General features: G+C 43.1%; 1 protein-coding gene across 2 annotated transcripts in view; it reads left to right on the forward strand.

Annotated features, from left to right (window-relative positions):
- Positions 1-11,650: 11,650 nt before the first annotated feature.
- Positions 11,651-20,659, forward strand: part of LOC8043039 (obscurin) — a 228,802-nt gene continuing 219,793 nt past the window's right edge. The window contains exon 1 of one of the 2 annotated variants that reach the window (XM_040216617.2): positions 11,651-12,164. The gene's annotated coding sequence lies outside the window, so the exon portion shown is untranslated. The remainder of the gene's footprint in view (positions 12,165-20,659) is intronic. The other variant, XM_040216616.3, reaches the window with a different exon arrangement.

Below are 20,659 nucleotides of genomic sequence, written 5' to 3' on the forward strand. Positions count from 1 at the left end.
TCGCGTAGCGTGAAAGGTTAAATCGCTAGCCACCAGATGGCGGGGTTAAGCAGAGTAATTGCAAGCAGCTAGGCTAGGTGGCGCTTGGTACCGCCCAATTCATGTTCTACAAAAAATAATTTATTCTTTCCAGGCCACAACTGCGCTTCAGAGCCGCTCTCCTGCGCTTGGGGATCCTCTACTATACACTTATTACACAGTAACACTGTACAGTGTACATTACACTTATTCACTCATTCAGTCTACTATACAGTGTACATTACACTTATTACAAGCATTAGGTGAACATACATTGAGCACATACACGGTACACAGACATATATCAATACAACGAAACACCACACTAACCCGAACACTACACCCGTGCACTGCGTTTCCGTCTTTTATACTGGTCGTTTTGAACGTACGGAACTTTTCGGTGACCCCCTAAGCAATAAAAAATATTCCCAGCATGTTGATTTTTTCCCAGCAATCTCATACCTCTGAAGGTATTTTAAATGGCTCAAGGGATGAATCTCTTATTAAAAGTAAACGCTCGATCAAGCCGTAATTATTTGAAAGCCAATAAATCAAGCCGCCCTAATGCGGTTCGAAGCCATGAGTTTGTTTCCCCACACGGCACGTCGTAGCCTGTATTTCTATTGGTTTTTCTATTTGTGCTGTTCGCGCAAAGCTGCAATTGGCGTCTTGAATTAATCTCTGTAGAGCGGATATTCACTCAGCTGGAAGTGATGCTTCACATGCTGAGAAATCGCTTTTCGATCAACTTGAATGCAGTCAAAGCCGCGACTTGCGGCAGGTGTTCAGTGTACGGAGCTACGCCGTGGCGAGCCCAAAAACGTCTAGCGCTCATCCCAGCGCGCCACTTGGAAGGCAGTTTCTCCAGGAACCGTAGTATATTTAAACAGCAAAATAAAGGGCAGCTTTTTTTTTTCGATTTTACCTTCTATTGTTTTTTAATGCCGAAATTCCATACTGTAAATATACTTACTTTCCGTCACGATTTCGTACTGTTCAGTCCTTGCCCCAGAGCGCAATCGCTCTCGGGGACGAGACAATTCCGACAGTCATATTGGCCATTGTACGATAGCGATAGGAGCTTCTACTGTTCAGACCAGCGTTCCAACATGACTATCCGCACGTTGATCGATTGCACGTAATCCCTCAAGTGGTATTAAACTTTTTAATGTAAAGCGGAATGTCAACCTGCGACACCCCGCCCCCTCATCACGGCCCGACCAACGGCATCAATGCCCGACAGTTTACGATCTCATCTTGTTGTTACACCACTGATACGCGAACACACGGTCACATCGGCGATAATTCCAGTCTTCTCTTCACAACCCACAACACTGCCATCACGATGTTGCAGCCATGTTGCTGACACGCACAAATACAGAACCACGTTGAACGCCGGTTGCACTCGGCATCGGAAAACAGAACCGAACTCAGCGCGGAAGACACCCAGGCAGCCGGCAGCAAAACCTGCCTGTCTTGGACGCAGTTCCTGCGGTTTCCATAACGTCGAAAACGTCGACACAGTTCCGCGTGGTTTCGCTACTGTAGCGACTGTAGTTCCGTCGGTTCGCCGCGCGCGCGAGTCCCGCAATCCGGAGACGGCCATTCCCCAGTGTACGTGGCACTGTTGGCACTGCTCCGCAACTTCGCTGTTTCTAACGGCTTCGTTTGCTCGTTTGATAAAATTAGTGATAAAAGCGTCAATGCAACCGAAATGTTCTGCACGTTTAGACTAGAAGACGGAATTACAGGCGGCCTTCACTGCCGCTGAAGCTCAATGAACTCAACAGCTATTTATTAAACAACGTGCGCGACCTGCTCGAAAAACGAAACCGAAAGAAGATGAGTCGGGAGGGCGAAAGCTTTCTCCCGTCTGCCTGGAGAAGGAGAAAAACGTTTCGTTCCTCCCCTTTTCTCGTGTCCGGTTGGGGGCGCGTCCGTAGAAGGGAGGAAGACGCGCCGTTGCTACTTTTTTCCTCCATTTTTTCTTAGAGTGTAGTGGCTCGATGGCGGCGTCCACCTCGTTCAGTTGTGCTTGGAGGGCGCCAAGCCTTGCGGAGGAGATGCTGAGGTTCTTTTTGTTTTTCTCGTTGCTTTTGATGTACGAATCAATTTCAGAAAGGAGTTTGGTCACCTGTGTTCGCAGGGCAGTTCGTTTCCCCTTGAGTCGTTCCATGGTCCGGAGCTCGTTTCCTCAGCCGTTGGCGAATCCAAGATGGCTCCTGCCTTCTTCTCGTTCGTTGTTTTCAGTTTTCTGTCGTTGAATGTTCTGCGTTGAAGTCATGTCCTTATTTCCTTCATCCCGGGTTTCGGCACCAACTTTTTAACAGTGTGGAATTAGGGAAAAGACTCGTTGGTTTTTTAGAGTAACAGAACATGGTTTATTTATATTAAAAACTCATTTAAGTAAAGTTACAGAAGGCACGTTCTCCATCGACCGTCGTTCCAACAAGAAGGGAGAAGTCGACCGCACCAAGCGTCGGTCCAAGAGGGGGGCTTGTCGTTTATGACCCCACGGTGGGGCGCGCTCTCCCCGCGGCTCTCCGTCCCTCTCCCCGGTTTCCTGGAAAGGGGCTGGTGCCTCGGTTTCTGCTCGTCTTCGAAGTCGTTTTTCCTTCCCTCTTCCCGGCTCGGGCATCTCCACGTTTTCTTCTTTTTATTTTACAACATACAGTATTCTAGTTTCTGGAACTCACATAAATCGCGTGGGCGCTGTTTCGTGCACATAATAGGCTCTAATTTTACAGAAAAGAGGTGGAAGAATTCGAAGTCTCTACATGCTGACTAAAAAAACGATTAGAGCTGGATCACTGCTCTTCGCTGTCTCTGCGCAAATGTTATTTTTTTTTCACTTATAACGCTATCTTGCTACTGTCGTTCGTCGGGGTATTTGCGTGTCCTTCAGACACTAAAGCCTAAAATACGTGTGAGAAAAAATCCCGTCGCAGCGCGTTGCCAAGTAGCGTAACCATAGCAACCGTCGCTGACGCTATCAAGGGACGGAACGGCATTGGGCCACGTCAGAGCGTTCCTATGGTTACGCCGCTTGGCGACGCGACGCGACGCAATTCTTGCTCCCATCTATTTCGCGCTTAAGGCCAGATTAGAAGGCCGGTAACTGAGACACAATTGCATTGCCGCACTCGGCCCACTAAACGCGTGATTATTCACCGGTCTATTCACGAGGGGCTCGTGCTCCATTGTCACTCGCGTTTGCACAACAAATGTGGGCGTCTTGGTAGAGGCAAACACTCTTAATACCGTTTGCTGGCATTGCGTTATGTTACTCGAGTTTGCGTCTGCTTACGTCGAGAGTCACCGGGACATCCGTGCTTCGCATGAACCGTGGCAACCAATTAAAGAAGTACCTTTGCACGCGACTAATGAGGTCAGGATGTTTCCGTGACTCATTGAGGCGAACGTAGGCAAACGTAAGCATACTCTCCTGTGTGAATGGGCCTTTAGTCTCATCTACGAGCTGCTGGTAGACACCATTGATTCACTCCAGAAGGTCATGATATCTTGAAGCCTCTGACCTTCCAATTTGATAACCGTGCAACGCTTACATCCAACGACGCCCCGGTCTTGTGGCACCTGGTCAAGCCCGCTTCACCACCTTTGCACTTTGTGGTTTCAGTGTATTCAGAACTGAGCCTTTGGATTCTAGGGTGTGTTCACCTTCTCCCACAAGCCTTTCATTGCTGCCATGAAAACGTGTAGCCCCAGGTTAACACATAAAAAAAAACATGACTTTAAAGATGCCGGACGTTTTTACTTTGAAAACAACAGCAACAACCGATAGTTTATGAAGACTGTAGGCATAGAAAGTACAAGGCAGGACAGGAGACTGATACGAAAAGGACAAGATATCCCTGCACCCTCTCCTGTCTTATTTTATTTTCTTGTCGCAGTTTTTTTTTTCTTCAATGATGACTGTACTAGGTTTAATCTGTTATTGTTACGGTTGTATTATAGATGTAATACGCGAAATATGGTCGCTCTGTGCCACTGGCGCAACATAGTAGGCGCTCCCCGAAACACTGGCTTCACTCGGTCTGGCGGAAGGCAGTCTCGAAAAATGGGACCATACTCTCGTGGTTCGCGCCTTTCCAGTGTCTGGGTGCGCCTTCTATGGGGGCGATGGAAGTATACTCTAAGAAACGCCTGCGCGTCTATTTACACGGAAAACACTCAAAGAGCCAATCTCTGCGATCTACGAAACCAGCTCAGCGAATGATGAGGCTGAATATCTGTTTTGACCTCGAAATTAGGTTTGCACTGTGGCATCACGCAATGCAAAGCATCATGCTTGCATTGCGCAATACCACAGCGCAGGCTTCAAATTCAGGCCTAAATGTATGTTCCACCTCATTGTTCGCTGAGCTGACTTCGTAGATCGCATAGATTGGCTCTGAGTGTTTTTCGGGTAAGTAGACGCACAGGCATTTCTTAGAGTGTAGCGTTTTACGCAGACGACTTGCATTGTTAATTCTCATAATAGCATTCGGCAAATATTCTTACGAGGAAGCTAGCCATCGCAAATCGTAGACATGCACTGGGCTCCGACGGACTGCGAATCAAACTCGGAAGCGTGCATTTTGATTTTCGCAAGGTGAAGTGTTACGTGAGCAGGACCGGGATGGCAGGAGCGCCGAGGGTAATGGGCCAAAGCACATTCCTCTGGAGCTCTTCCAAGACGGCGGGGGGCTCGCGGAAAAAAGAACGATGGCTCTCTCGCTGCAGTCTTCTCCAAGTCCCGAAAGTCGCTTCGTATTCTTCGTTTAGCCGTCACTCTTTTCACCATTCACGGCTTTGATGAGGAAGAAATCACTAATCACAGGACGACCCAGGTGTGTTCGTTTCCAAGTACACTGTCTCTGTAGTCTCTGGATTGCTTGAGTCAGTTCGTTCGAATCTTCTCGTATTCCAGTTTTTATTAGGGGTGTACGAATACTGCTTCCAGTCGAATAGCACAATCTCATATCTAGCTTCAACGCTGTAAACAGAACCGGTATGCCGTGACTCTTCCTTGTACCGGGAAGGCTATGCAGAAAGCAAGTCGCCTGCTTCTTGCGCAGGAGTTGCGGTGACGTCAGAACGGCGAGCTCTTATTGGCTCGTTGAAAGAAAAAAATAGTGGGTAGACCTCGAGTCATCTAGAATTGAGGTCTACTCACGATCCTTTCAATCAAAGCCAACCAGAGCCAACCAGCATTGATCGCTGTATGTCCACTTCGAGTTAAATAAGGCTGCCTTCTTCTCACAGACCCGACACCGCCGCCTAGCGCATTTTGAAATCAAAACAAAAAGCCATTGCCTACAGGGCCGACCCGCAAACTGCACTCGTGTTCCAAGGCCATGGTCTTATGCGTCACTGGCATAGAGTTCGCTTTCACACTCTTGATTTCCAGTTTCCGTGTGCCAAATCGTCCATGTTTTATCTGCAGCCGGCCACAAACGCAATGATCGCCGTGGGGCACCACGTGCAAGAAATTAACGGAAAACTACGATGGAAGCTCTCGAGGGAAGAAATAATAAACAAAAACATCGGCCTCAGTGGTGTGAGTTCGTCATCAGTTCGGTGCCATCACTACCCTGTGGCGCACTCCGTGGCTAATCTTTTGATTTCTTATCGTATACTGTGGCAAACAAGGAACCAATAAAAACATCCAACAGTCCCTATTCGAACAACAGGTATGGAGTGGGTCTGCTCAATGATGAAGAGTTCTTAATTAAAACTGTACTGTACGACCTAATTTAATTTACAGTGACTGAATTGCTCCTTCCACGTTGTTTTTGGGTGCTGGGTGCATTGAAAAATGAGTATGCTGTGTCTAAAATACATTAATGACAAAGAAACATTATTTTGAAATGAATCAATTAAAATCGCATCTAGCTTATATATGTTAAAAATGTGATAGAGTTTAATACAACAAATCTTGTTTTATAACTAAAAATATTACTTACTTTTTATCTTGATTTGAACTACACTCTAAAAAAAGGTGTAACCATTACACCCCTTGTAACATATAATACACCCCAAAACTGTAGTTCGACGTACAACGTTGTGACGTCGAACTGACGGCCCAAACTTTTACGAGAGGCTTGATGACGGTGCGATATAACATATTAAACAACTATAGAGTACTATCAAAGACTACAAAAACAAAACAAAACAGAACACTGAGGTTTTGCAGTAGGGCCAAGAAAACCCCGATTACTTCTTTTTTTAAGTCAGTCACACGTATGTACAAAAGCTTTTTTAATAATTTGTACAATGCGGTTATCAAGCAGCTCGTGAAAGTAGGTACCGTCGGTTCAACGTCGGTTATCAAGTAGCTCGCGAAAGTAGGTACCGTCGGTTCAACGTCACTGCGCTGTACTCCGAACTGAAGTCTTTGGGTGTATTATATATAACAAGGGGAGTAAGATATGCCCTTTTTTTTTTTCTGTGTGCATATTTGGAGTGAAAAAGAAACACAAAAAAACACCCCCAGTTTTTAATCGACAGCGAAAGTGGCAAGGAAATTCGCCTCCATCCTTCCACCCACCATCCTGTCTTTCAAACACAATATAGCATAGTCATGTCACAAAGGATAATATGCCGTCACAAAAAAAGAGCTGTATAGGTCTCTTTGTGAAAACTTCGGCTCATATCTATCTTGTCTTTTCTACGGGCTTCTCGTAGACGATTAAAAGGTCAAAAGGCGCGAACCTAAACAGGACAAAAAAAAGACACAGGTACGACAAGGTTGGCGACTGTCTTTGTCGTACGCGTGTCTTTTTTCGTCCTCTTTCAGTTTGCGCTTTTTAACCTTTTAATCGATATGTACCAACTAGCTCCAACCAAAGTTTTATTTTCGTATACCTTTCTGGTTTGTAGTATCTTTCCCTTCATTTCCTGCACACACTTTACTGTGGGTTTAATGGTTCGTGGACTAGGGCAATTTCATTGTTCCAAGATTGTTGACATTTTTTTTTCTGCTTTGTGAACGCGCGGCTAATTTCGGTGGTATATGTACAATACTGCGACGCCAAACTTCACCGTGACTTTTTTTTTTTGCCGTAGATAGGCGCGTGCAGTCACAACTTGTACCCGACCGAAAATAATATGAACATGTAGGCAGATAAGTAACGTATAAATAACGCTTAAATCACGCATGATATGCATCCCTATATAAAGGAGTTTCGCATTTGATGTCATTGCGACAAATTCCTTCATGCTGCGAATTACCAGTGAGATGCGCCACACGCCACTAGAGACGTAGCTGTTAAAGTTTCCCTTGTTTTTTTTTTTCTAACGAATATCGTACGATGGGTACTGCTTATGTTCATCAAACATTTTGTGCAAGTTATATCAAATTTTAATTAAAAAGCGATGTTTGCTTTATATTTTTTTTTACCGAATGCTATTATCAGAAATAACAATGCAAGTCGTCTGCGTAAAAGGCTACTTATACTAGAAAAGTTACAACAGGCATTAGCGAGAAAATGTTTCCACAGGTAAAGAAGCCGGGTTGGACTTTGGGTACACCCACATCGCATAGAAGAGGAATATGCCATGTTCTTCCGATCATAGTGTCCGTACATAATGCTGACATAATCCCAGAGCCGCCGCTTGTCAGCTACTTGACGTGTCGGTTCCATCAAATATGAGTGTTTGGGCATCGTTGAAGGACACACAATTCTGACTCGAACCTCTGGAAATTGCGCACGAAATTTAATAATAATAATATTCCGAGATGAGACTGTAAGAGACAGAAACTGCCTCCTACGGAAGTGAGCTTTTTTTACCTCCCCAGAAACACGCAGTGACGTTGGAAGAGTGACGCTTTCTCTTCTTCCTCTTTCTTTTTGTCCCCTCTTTCTCTCTCTCTCTCGCTCTCTTTCTCTCGTTTGCGTCACGGATGTTTGCTCTGGGCGGGTGTCAGAGTCACCGGGGCCCCTTGTTAAGCGGTCCTGTGTCATTGGCACGCGCAAGGGGGCGCTATTTTAAAGGTGATCGCAGTATTTAAAGGTAATAGCAGCGCGGAGAAACAAATAAGTGCATGAAATTTACAAATGAAAAAAAAAAAAGTTTACATGGCGATTTTTGAAGTGAAAAAATTAATTTACTCTTCAACATTGTCTATCTCATGCCACTCCCTGCTCACGGCCACTCCCGAAGCAGGCTTGTGTTGATCTCTTTATTAACTGTGTCTTTAGTTGCATACACACTGAAGCGTAGACACCCTTAAGGGTGTGAATCAGTTTGCCCCAGTGATAACACCCTAAGGGCGTATTAATACCTACAATACCACTGGAGGCCTGGTGGACACCCTAAAACAGGGGGCTGGTGGTACTAGCAGCCTTTTAAGATTTTTTTACCTGCAACAAGTTTATAAGAAACACACACCACATGCTGCGCGCATAAAAACAACAAAAATAGATGTAATAAAGCACGCAAGACACCGGGACGAGGACCCTGTGGCTGCCTCAGCTAAAATGAAGGTTATAATAAATGTTTTTTCGTTATCAATATTTATATCGCGTATCATCTCTTAGCAAAAGGCGTTAGTATAGGCAATAATAAGTCGACGTAGTCGCTAATACAAAGCCAGCTAAAGATTTCTGGAACGGAAAGCGTTCTCCCCTTTCCATATTTCACCGAAACAACCTTTGGCACGCCCCTTTGAACGCCCTTTTTTAAACCCTTCAAGAAATGAACGCTGTTCCAGGAAACAGTATCCTACTTTTAAATTAGGAAAGGTGTTTTATTCGAGGCAAGGGTGCTGAAACGGTGTAGCCATGAATGTAAGTCTCTGGAACGACCTTTGTAAGCACTTAAGTGTATGATAGTTTTTAGTATGTAGATGAGAGGGAATAGACACCACCTGACCTATAGGCCTTATTTTTTACAAAAAGAGAACTACGCTTTGTAATTTTGGAAGAAAAAACCGACCTGTGAAATACACCTTTGACGAAAAGTTTAGATTGCTACGTGCAGGCGTCGATTTTTACGGTCCCTTTTAGATCGAGCTTGGTGACTTGGACCACCCTATATATTATACGAAGGAGCACCTGTGGTAAACGTGACTTAAACGTGATGTCTTCAGGAATTCTCGGAAGTTGTCGACTCCTATAGTTTGTGTCAGTTGTAGAGTTAAAGGTCAGTTCTGCACTTCGTTAACAAGTATATTACCGTAATGGTAATGTAGCCTTTGTGTTTTTTTACTTGTCCGTGACATGTACACATTGGTATTTTGTTTTCCAGTTTTAGTTTGTTTTGTTCTTATGCTTACATGATTATTTCTCCAGCTATAGACCTTTCAATAATCGCCTTCTGGGCGGTGACATTTTTGTATCCTGGGCTGTGGAAACGCGATCTGAGCATGCGCAGTTGCTCTCTTCCACGAAATATGAGACGCCACGCATGAGTCCACAGCTCAGGGACTCAGCATTTTGCATCTAAGTGATAAGCGCTGGAAAGGTCTATAGAATCGGTTAGTCTTCTTGGGAAAATCTTCCGCATATAAATAAATAAGAATAGTTTCATGATTTTAATTTTATAATAGATGAATGCAAAGGGAAATGAACTCCCATATTTTGTTTCTTTGGACGTGATAAACATTTATGTGGAAGCGTTTATGAATGTTGCCTTTACGTTCATAAACATGAAGGCGATGAGTTCTACAAAACACCACGCGGTTACGTGAGCAACCATTGACATGCGCCCGTCCGCCTTTTGCTTCTTTATTATGCATCACAAAACTGAAGACACTATGTATGCGCCGAAGAACCGAGGGACAGAAGGAGACGAAAGGGGACATCTGAACGCCAAGCTCTGGTTGGAACGATTAGAGGGTAGACGTAACGCTAGCTGCCTTTGTCTCCACTGCACTCGTCGAACGCGTTACGAACGCGGAACGCCGGCGTCTGGCATTTGGCTTCTGCGTTCGAACGCATTCAATAGTTACAGACCGGACATAAACCGACCAAAGATAGAACAAGGGTATATGCGGTGTGCGCTTGAGAAGCGCAATGAAGCTTCGTGTTTTCCCAGATCTGTGGCGAGAACAAGACAGCGTATAGTCGAATACGAGGTTATTACAAATGTATCCGCCACTCCGGTTATGCTAAAACCTATATTCCCCGCATCGTCCTATCAGCGTTTTTTGTACGATGTCGCCACCTCTCCGGCCACTGCTGTGCAGGTTTGAAGGTGTTACGTCAGTTCACTTGCGGCTGGTGCGAGAAACAGTGTCTGCCTCACTTGTGATTTGCACGAAAGAAGAGCTGCGTGCAACCATTCGTCTTTCGCGGTCTGAGGATGTGTCTGGTGCTGATATTTGTCGAAGACTGCGCACAATATGAAGAAGGTGTATTGTCACAAAGAGGTGTTATACATGATGAAAACAGCTCAAAAGATGAAGGCGAAGTGAAGAAACAAGCTCGACGGGGCGAACTTCCGTACTGTTGTGTTTCTCCACTTCGTCTTCGTTGTTTGAGCTGTTTTCATCACGTATAACTTTTACCAACTTGCCCAATTCGCTACCTTATAGAAGAAGTGTGTTTGAATGAATAGATACATTTAAAGGAATGTCGCACCAGTGTCAGCTACGAAGAAGGAGCCGCGCGCCCGTCCACATCCACGATTGTTGACAATAGTGAACGTGCCCGCACTAAAATGATTCCGTCGGATATACGAGTGACAATAGCGGATGTGGTAAATAATTTGAAAATCAACCTAGAATCTGCCTTGGCTTGTTCGCAAATGATGTGCTTTGCAATCGATTTGACGAAGATTCGCGTCCGATGAAGACGTGAAGACAGCGTGTGTTTGTGGCTAGTATAGCTCAGGCAAAACATTCTTTAATAAGAAAATACGAAAGCATGTTGACATATAGATGTATTAAAAAGCTGGGCGATTACTATAAAAAAAAATTTTTATGTTGATTAAGTTGATTAAAATAAATCATACAGCCAGAGTGCGGGTAAGTTTTGCATCACCCTCAAACGAAAAAAAAGAAAAAAAAAAATCTTCACGGATGATATTACTCGAAGAGCGATTCACTTCTCTTTGAAATGGCGTCGTACATATTTGTAGGTGGACCCTTCGGCCGCAGTGTAATCAGACATGGTAGTTGGAGAATACAGGTAAGAAATTGGAACTGCCCTAGCGGGTTGGTGCCCCCATCCTTTTTGTGGTTGGTCGAAGCTCTAGAGGGGGTTCAAATACAAAAACGGATATTGCCCCCCCACCCCCCACCCCCCCCTTGCCTTCTTAATAAATAAAAAAAGGTAAAACAGGTTATTGACAATTTTGAAAACAGTCTTTGTCGAGGTCAAGTTTGACGTCCTTTAGCTGTTCAGTTGACCGTGTCAATAAAGCTTCTGTAGGATACACAGGTATCACAGGGCACCTGGGAGAGCGACCAGGAGGAAATTGCGCTGCAGCGAAGCGTCCAGCGGTGCGTCGTGCGCCGCTCCCCCATGGACGCACCCCTCAAGGACTTAGCGCGGGGAGCGTGGCGAGATGAAATTGAAGCGACGCGCGACATGGTTCCCTCCTTTCGGTGTCGGGGCTCGAGATTGGAAGGATCCACGGGCGGCGGCTATTTCCGAGGCGCCGCCCGCGTAGCACGGGACATCGCAAATGGCGGCGCAGCAGCCAAGCTGCCCGGCCGTGAGCTCGGGGAAAGATCCGAACTCTGTTGGCTGCTTAAAATACGCCCAGAATGAAACGCAAGACCCAGCCTGGGAGGCACGACCAAAAATAGCCCGCTCCGGGCTGCGACGTAAGGCTGATGTCAGGGCGTCGGAAAATAGCCTGCATCGGGAGCGTCGAGGGTCGGCTCTGTTTTGCTTCTTCCTTCCTCCGCTTTGACCCTCTCGGGATTCGCCAGACCCCCAGGCTTTTGCTGCTCCGGTTCCAAATCTGGCCCGAAGCGGCAAGGAGGCAGGCACCGCGGCAGTCGCTGTGCGCTCCTTCACTAGGCCTAAGGCAGAAAAGCCGTCCTTTGGCCAAACCTAAATCCAAGACCAGAACCGTCGACCGGGTCGGCTGCTGCACGAGACGTGGCCACGACGGGAGGTTCCCAGTGCGCGCGTCTTTGTTGGCGAGTGTGGTTGATGGGATTGCTCCGGCTTGCCTGAAAGGACCACAAGGTGAGCTGCCCATGCTGACCGGTACACTGGCCCCCGGCTCGGACCTCCGGAGCGGGGGCCCGTGCAGCCGTTTGAGCCCCTCTGCCGCTCGTCGTTGGCCGATGGACACTGTCCAGGCCGCCAACGCCACTGGCAGGTGCCCCTCCCCGCTGTGTTTAGACTGTTCCCTAGCAGCTGCGCAGAGTACGCTACAGGTGCCGCTTCTCATTGAACCGCTCTCTGGTCTGGGAGGGACCCCGAGGGTCGTACAAGCGATGGTCTTGCCGCCCTCTGGATCTAGCACGGCCCATGATGATGAATGTCTCGTTGGATACCTCCGATATGTGCGACACGTAACCCTACTTCGGTGCAGTCTAATCCCACTTGACCTCGGCGTGAGCAGGAAGTTTCCGACTGTTTGACAGGAGCTTCCCCACAAGCATGTTGTAATCATTTCCAGTGGTTTTGCTTTGGATTCTTTTGTGCACATGTTGGCTTTTCTAACACCTTCTACCGTCCATATTTGATAAGTACTGTGATTCTATCGTAAGTTATTAAGCTCTAACACAACTAGGAAGGAGTGCTAGTAAAATTAACGACTTTTGCTGAAGGTTCTCGACTTTACATGAAGTTTCTACACCGGCATTGTACTTAACCCTTAGTTGTTACTATAGTTGAGATTATGAAAGATGCCAATCCCGACACCTATAGTATACACAAAACAGTTTATCAGAAAACTGCCATAAGGCCGCATTCCATTGTACAGCTACCGTATTAACCCCTGAGTCTTTGAATTCTTAATGCTTGAAATAAGAAAATGAACTGAAATACTTATTGGTTGTAATTTTTAAATATTTTTTGTATAACCTACCGTGGATGAATTCCTTTGTAATATTGGCAAGTTAACCTCTTTAGCATAGTTTCTTATAAAGAACCCTTTTGGTATGACCAAAACTGGTGACCTAAATCTTCCTTAGAATGGGTTTAGTTCAAATTTAGAACACTTCAGGTTGGCCAAGCTGGCGCTTGTAAAGGTTTATGATGCTTCCATGTTTTGCTACATTCAGCAACACTTTATAAATATCTTCCACTCTGTGTCTCCAGCTTCCAGACAGAACTGCCGGGTATTATCAATCACTTCTGTACTCCTTTTGACATACGAGTTATTGAAACAAACTTCCTAATAATGCTATTATTCATTGCATTGTTAAAAATAACTATTATATTCGTTCCTTTTCTACACCTTCTACCGCTCTGCGCAGTAGTATTTTTTTTTTCCGAGTCATTTTGATATTTGGGGGCTCCCCAACGCCGCGAATATATCAGATTTGGCTCTGATGCCAAGAGCCACACCTGGCCCACGTCTTAAATAACGTTCTCTTGGCACTTTGACTTGCATAAGTTTTATATAGCCAGTAAATATATATTGTTTAATAGGCTTTTAAGTGTAAATTTGGTCCAATACTTTGCTACCATTAGTAACAAGGGTTAATGATGGTGTAATATTTAAAAAAAATATACCACGCGCCTTTTTATTTTATTTTAAACTATACTATCTTACAAATATGTCAGACGAACGTATTGTCAAAGAAATCCCTTTGGTTTCTTCTTTTTTTTTTCTTAGTTTACAAATCTCTGCAATGGGGCGCACGGCAACTTGATGTTGTTAAAAAGTTAGGTAATGCTTTCTAGTTGGAACAACTCCACAGTCCATGCAGTTTAAATACGCATACCAGTGTTAGAATATTTACGATTGAGCGTGAATTTTGTTTGCCTCTGTTTAGTTCCAATTAGTATTTGAGCACTTTCTCGCTAATCCACCAATTCATGTCGGAAAAAAAAATTAAATTTTGAGGTCTGCACTGTCATTATTAGTAAGAAATGTAGCTCAAAAAGATGAGAATACCTCAACGATCGAACCAGGTAGAGATTGCTGACGATTCACATAATAGCATGATTAAAGAGGGATGAATCTTCAGAAACACGAATTGTGGCTGGTAAAAAAACATCGCAGGGACACGGACAGAGTAGGAGACGACTTCTAGAAGCGCGTGCTATTGGACAAGTCGGGTCAGACTGTGTTAGTGCTCGTCACTTGCCTTGTCGGTAAAGAAGGGCATGTTTCTTCGTAGATCGAAGAACAGCAGTGCGCGCAGACGACTCTAGGAACACGCGTCGTCCTTCTGAAGTGTTATCTCCCTTTTTCGCATTTGATTCTGGCAAATTTAATATTTACACGCATTGTCACATCGATTGAAGCTCCGTTGTAAGTCAGCGCCGTGTTTGTCTTCCGTGCACTGCTCTGTCCGTGTCCCTGTTCTGTTTTTTTACCAGTTAATATGAACGACCATTCGGTCAACGCTACAAATTCTGACTTAAAAGAATCAGTGAGCTCTTGTTGCTGGAGTTTGTTTTATTTTCGGCTGCGTCTTCATCCGCTGTTTATTACACGGCGCTTATTGAACGGGGTTCACCGATGCCGAGAGAAATCCGCAGTAATACTTTGTTAAAGAATCTTGTCTTTACTGAGACTAGTGAATTCTCGCAAAAAGCGGGTGCATCTGCGATTTTCCAGAGTTCCTGTTTAACGCTGTCATATGAGCCGCCTCTTTCATATACCAAATAATGTTGCTCATATGACGTCCGCTTTCGGGCGTGCGCGGTTTTACTTTTCTTCCGTCGTCCGCTATATTTAGTGACAGGACACCAGACAACCTGTGACGCAACCAAGCCCCACTGACTCACCTGCGTGCGTTGCATAGTTGTCTCGCCCATTTCTTTTCCTCTGAACGAAGTTAGGTCGTCTTGTCGTCTTCTAAACTACCCACCAACCCCCCCCCCCCCCCTCAAAAAAAAAAAAAAGACAAAAAAAAAAAGGAAAGCTTATTATTGCTTGGTGTTCTAGTTTTTTTTTTACGTGTTGAATATACGGCTCAATGCAAACTTGGCTTTTCTCTTTTTCACTTACGAATTCGGTGTTCCTAAAGCAACAATATTGCTTCATTTGATGAGATAATAACCAAACGGTGCAAACATGTGCCTAACCACTCATAACGGGCTTCACCTTCATCGTAAGAGTTCACAAATCATCCCGTATTTTGTGTACGTTTGCTACGAGACCCTGATCGCCTTTTTGAATATCTCTGGAAGAAGTAGTTTTTTGTTGCCGTCAACCTTTGTACGCCTGTTTGCTGCAGATATCCTATTTCCCACCTCCTCGTTTTTGGGGCCTTCGGGCGCACTGCGTAATTAGTGACGCGCCTTATGCGCGCCCTCTCTCCGAGCACATGCCGATTTTTGTTTTGTTTTTTAGTGGTATATTTTATCTCCGATAACGCCAGTCTAACTACGAGAAGGCTTTTTCCGCAATACAATATTTGGCGCATGAAATAATCAGTGTTCGCGTTCAACTTGCACTCCCGTGTCGTCCACATAACGTAAGCTTCCTTGTGCCTCCCTTCGTTAATGAGCTGAGCCGTCAGCTTTGAGATTATATTTCCCCTGAATGTGACACCTATGCGTGTGTGAAACCGCAAGGTGTCGCAAGAGTCCAAGAGTTCTAGAACAAAATGCGCAACACGTTGAGAAGACATGTTGTTGGTTGCAAAACGGAATGAACACATACACACACCTGCGAGCTTGTCAAATGGGGAGAGAGATGGCTGTTCCATTTTCTGATGACCTCACGGAACATGGGGCATTCAGCTCTCTCTAAAGGCATATATTTGTTTCCAATGTGAGCTGCCATTGTTTAATGTCTTCCCTGCTATTCGACGGAAACATCGAGCTGCAAATTTTAAGCAACTACCCTTTTTCTTTCATTCTCAATTTGGAGCAAGCACGGAAAAGCACATTTGAAAGGCTTTTTGACTTTCACGCTTTAAATAAATATTTCTCGAACTGTAGGTTCTTCGATTGTATTTAGCTGCAGAACGATTTGGAGAAGGAAGGAGACTTTGGAGATCTCAACAGTCGCTTTTACCAAGTTAATAGCAATATTATTAATAAATAAATGCACTTAACTGAGAATTCAGAAGTCACTAAGTCGGTTCTGTAGTTCAAATAACTCCCTTAAATTAATAACACGCTTGCAGTTCTCGCCTATACTGCAAACGGAAAGGGTTGGTTCTGTATACTGTCGGATCTACTTTGAAGTCACTAGCTGTGACTGTGTAATTCCAGAAGGCGTTTTTGTAGACTAGAAAAACCCTCGAAACAAATTCTCTACAAAAGAATGTAACACTTGAACTCCGACAATAGATTTCATATTAAACATAGAGTTCCGCAGCATCATTCTAATTTTTATTCCCATGCGAATATATATTTCCTTCTATTTCAAGACCATTTTAATGATACTTGTAATAAAAACGAGCCGCTAGCAAAAACCCGCTAGCAAAAAAAAAAAAAAAAAAAAAAAACAACAACAACACGTATATGCAAAAAAGAAGAAGATAGATTCGATTAATTAGACACGAAGTGCGCGACACTATTAAATCAAATACGACATCGGCGACTTTTCAGATTTTACTTCAAAAGGTTATTCGCTGGCACCAAAGTTTGCCCCTTAGATTAGTGCCCAACATGAGCACTTCCCACCACAATGGTACTTTTTATAACAGGGCTCTCAAGTGTAAAAATAATATAAAAATAACTGGCGCTCGCTTGTTCGCGCTAAGTGTTTCGCTGAGTGCACGGTGCACGGTGTTCTGTTTGTCCTCTTTTCTGTGTCCACTCATCCCCGGAGGTTTTCAGTATTCTTATCATTGATGCCTTTATTAATTACTGTTTCTTTTGAATTTGTTAAGTAATTTTCCTCACCTACCTTTAGGTCATATTGTCCTGAGGACGTTTTGTTAAGATGCGAAGTGTGGTAATGGAACATCGTCTTAGGCCTCTACATTACGGTTTATATAAAATAGTAAAATTTAATATACAGACATATAAAGATGAGCAATTAATGAACAGTAAAAGTAACTTCCATGCCAACTGCAACTAACTATGTATATGGATGTTTCGCGCATTTATTAATACAATGGGCAGATGCAAAATGTTCTCCTCATATATATATATATATATATCAGGGATGGGCAGAATACATGCAAATATGTATCGAAATACAAATACAAAATACTTCGTCAAAAATGTAATTAATTACAAATCTAATTACATTTCCGAAAAAGCATTTAAATACAAGATACAAATACAACCAAATGTATTTGGTCTCCTCCAAATACTTTTCCAAATACATTCCTCAAAATTTGCGTCAGCGACTTCAGGGCATCTGCAACAGGTTTCTGGGTATCTCATTTTAATGTTGCATCTCACACTCGGGAGTTAGTGTGCGAGGCTCTAGTAACGTAATAGAAATATAATCACAAAAAAAAAAAGAAAAACGTAATCAGCTTAGACGTAATAGGTGAAAAAGTACAGAGCTTCAAGCAGCTTTTTTTTTTTTTGTCGATTACGTGCATTTTGGTATAGACCAACAAAGAACCGAGACGACCAAGACGTGCAGAACTAGCCAGAGAATTTTGTCTTGTTGCAACTCGCACCAGTTACGAAAATCTGGACGACCCGCACATTTAGAATGTTCCGGGCGTTCCAGGCAAAAATATGGATGGAAATCAGGCTGGAAAGCATCACAAGTTGTCAGAGGCAGTTATTTAGCCAGTCTGCCTGTGAACGTCGATTTCGTCACTATTCTTGCCCTGGACTAGCACCGTAATCACAAAGTCACTAAACGCTTGTGCTTGATTGAGAGACACTGCATTCGGTGCAGAACGTAGTTTTCTTCCTGCTCTGGACAGTGACAATAAATTTGAGGGATGTATTTTCGCCCACAAAATTGTATTTAATTACAATTGTATTTGAAATACCCACGTTAAATACATTATCCAATTTTTAATTAAATACAAATGCAAAATACACAAAGTATTTGAAATACGTATTTGAAATACTGCCCATCCCTGACATATATATACATATATATATATATACATATATATATATATATATATATATATATATATATATATATATATATATATATATATATATATATATATATATATATATATATATATATATATATATATGTGTGTGTGTGTTACAAATCACTCGGTTCATTTACCCCACATCGCTGTTTTCGATAAACGTTGTGCGCTACCTTCATACAGATTTTTTTATACATATGTTTTTATTCCGAAACTTCAGACCGTGTGCAGAATGTTTTCAAGAACTAAAGTAGCGGCTACTCTTTTCTGCGCTGTATGTTTTTTTTATAAGTCTTGTTGTAGAAAAAAAAATAATAAAACGCTCACACTCCAGAGCGTGATCTACTTTGTGGAAGGAATATAAGAGATTAATCTTTATATCTTTTCCAGACGCGAGATCTATCGTCCTTAACAGCTTAATGAGTAACTTCGGTTAATATTTTTGAAATTGGGATTGCGACTGTTTATACCTTGAATTGCAAGGTATAATTTTTATTTCTCGATATTGTGCGTAGTTTTGTAAATATTACGGCTTAAAGTTTGGTTCCGCGCATCTACGGCAAAACAGAAACTATCGGCTAGAGGGATGCCAACACTGATCATCAGCCGTACGGCCGCGACGTGACGTCACAAGGGTGCTGTGTCAGTGTTCCTCGACTAAAAGCTAATCCGCTTGCCGCCCGCTAAAGAGCAACTGGTCGCACCTGTAAAATCGGTTTTAGTGGAGTGCGCAGCTTCACTTTGCCATAATATTTCGGCTACAGTTGAAAACGAGCGTGTTGGTTAATAGATACAAAACTTGAAAGTATAAAACAGAGAGGACGAGGACGGGAACAGATGTCCTGTTCCAGTCCTCGTCCTCTCTGTTTTATACTTTCAAGTTTTGTATTTCGGCTGTGATCATATTTCGTGCCACTAAAGCGATCCCGGTCATTTTTTTTTTTTGTTTTTTGTTTCGTTCTTGAGCGGAGTCGCCCTTAAAGAAACGCAGCGCGTGGCCTACTGTGATCATGCTTCTTGCTTCGTGATTCGCTCGGAAGGTCCAGTATCTAGCATGTCACGCACATCTGCCTGCGAAAACATGTCTCCCGTCCAACTATGGCTGCTGTTCGACGTAGTCTCTCCAGCGGCTTAACTTGTTAATTTCTGGTGAATTAAAACAAAAAAAAAATAATAATTGCTCGGTATAAACGTTTAGCAGTTCCTCTCTTTCAAGACGCAGGTTGACGAGGACGTCTGCTAGAAATGTAACAGCGCTTGGTGATTGGTTTGTCTGACCAATACGATAAAAATGGAAAAGCGACTGGATGTTACAAAATACTGTTTCAATGAACAAAAAAGTTAGGGCTCAAACTAGCTGGCGATGGTTGAACATATTTTAAGACAAAAACCCCCAATATCTCCGGAGAAAAAACGACTGACTGTTGTGTTGTCCTTCGTTTTTTTTTTTTTTCATCAATCTCGAAGTTTTCTTTTCTTTTTTTTTAAATGCTGTTTTGCAGGTAGGCGCGGCATATTTCTTAAATTAAAGTGCCTAGATAAAAACTGTTCCACACAGAACGATATTTCTTGAGGTGCCGACTAAGTTAGGTTGAGTGAATTGTTCAACTATGCTCAATACTTCGCCGTGCCTTTGCGCATGCATATCATATCGCTATCAAAGTGTAAAAAAGTATCTGACTGTTTTAATCCCAATCCAGACACGGTTTCGGGGTCAATATTTTGATGTTTACAAAAATATATAATTTTCTGGTCCATTATTGAATTGAAAGAAAACGGAAACAAAAATTGCTTGGGGATATATTTTTTTATAGTTATTTACTACTGAAGCGATCGAAGCGAGAACTGGTCGACGTTTCTCCCACCTGTCGGGGATCGAAAGTTTGACCGCTCGCTATTTTGCTCACTTCTCAAGCAATTGCGCTAGGACTCTTCTCTGACACTATTAAAAAAAGATATTACGCTAAATGAAACAAAAAGAAAATATTAAAATAATAAAGCAAAATGCCTGACTATCCCTCAGTTATTATTTTCGGCAAAGTTTTACAAGGTTTTACGCCAGGACTACTTGAGGTACTTGAATAACCTTGATATCACAAGAAAGCTCAATTGCAGATATTTTTATTTCACATAATTTCGATATTTTATGTACAAATAAAAATGTTTTGTATACATTTGCCTCATTTTTTTAATACCACTATAATGTCGTGATCTATCATTACATATAGATAAAATATATTGTATTGTCCGTACATAACCGTAAATAAGGCTTGAATCATATTATTCTTGCTTGAATCTTATCCATATATTGGTTTTTCGCCGTAAACAATAAGCAACAAGTAGATGTTATCTGCGTCCATTTTTCGAAGGCAGTTGACCGTATATCACACAGGAAACTAATAGGGAAATTAAAAGCACTAGGTTTATGTTCTAGTATTCTCAATTAGATTGAGGCATATCTATCAAACAGAGCCCAAAGAGTTGAAATTAATGGAAACCTATCCGGGCCATTACCTGAAGCCT

Source organism: Ixodes scapularis, unplaced genomic scaffold (assembly GCF_016920785.2).
Source record: "Ixodes scapularis isolate PalLabHiFi unplaced genomic scaffold, ASM1692078v2 PGA_scaffold9__187_contigs__length_104089568, whole genome shotgun sequence".
In the NCBI taxonomy this organism is placed as follows: domain Eukaryota; kingdom Metazoa; phylum Arthropoda; class Arachnida; order Ixodida; family Ixodidae; genus Ixodes; species Ixodes scapularis.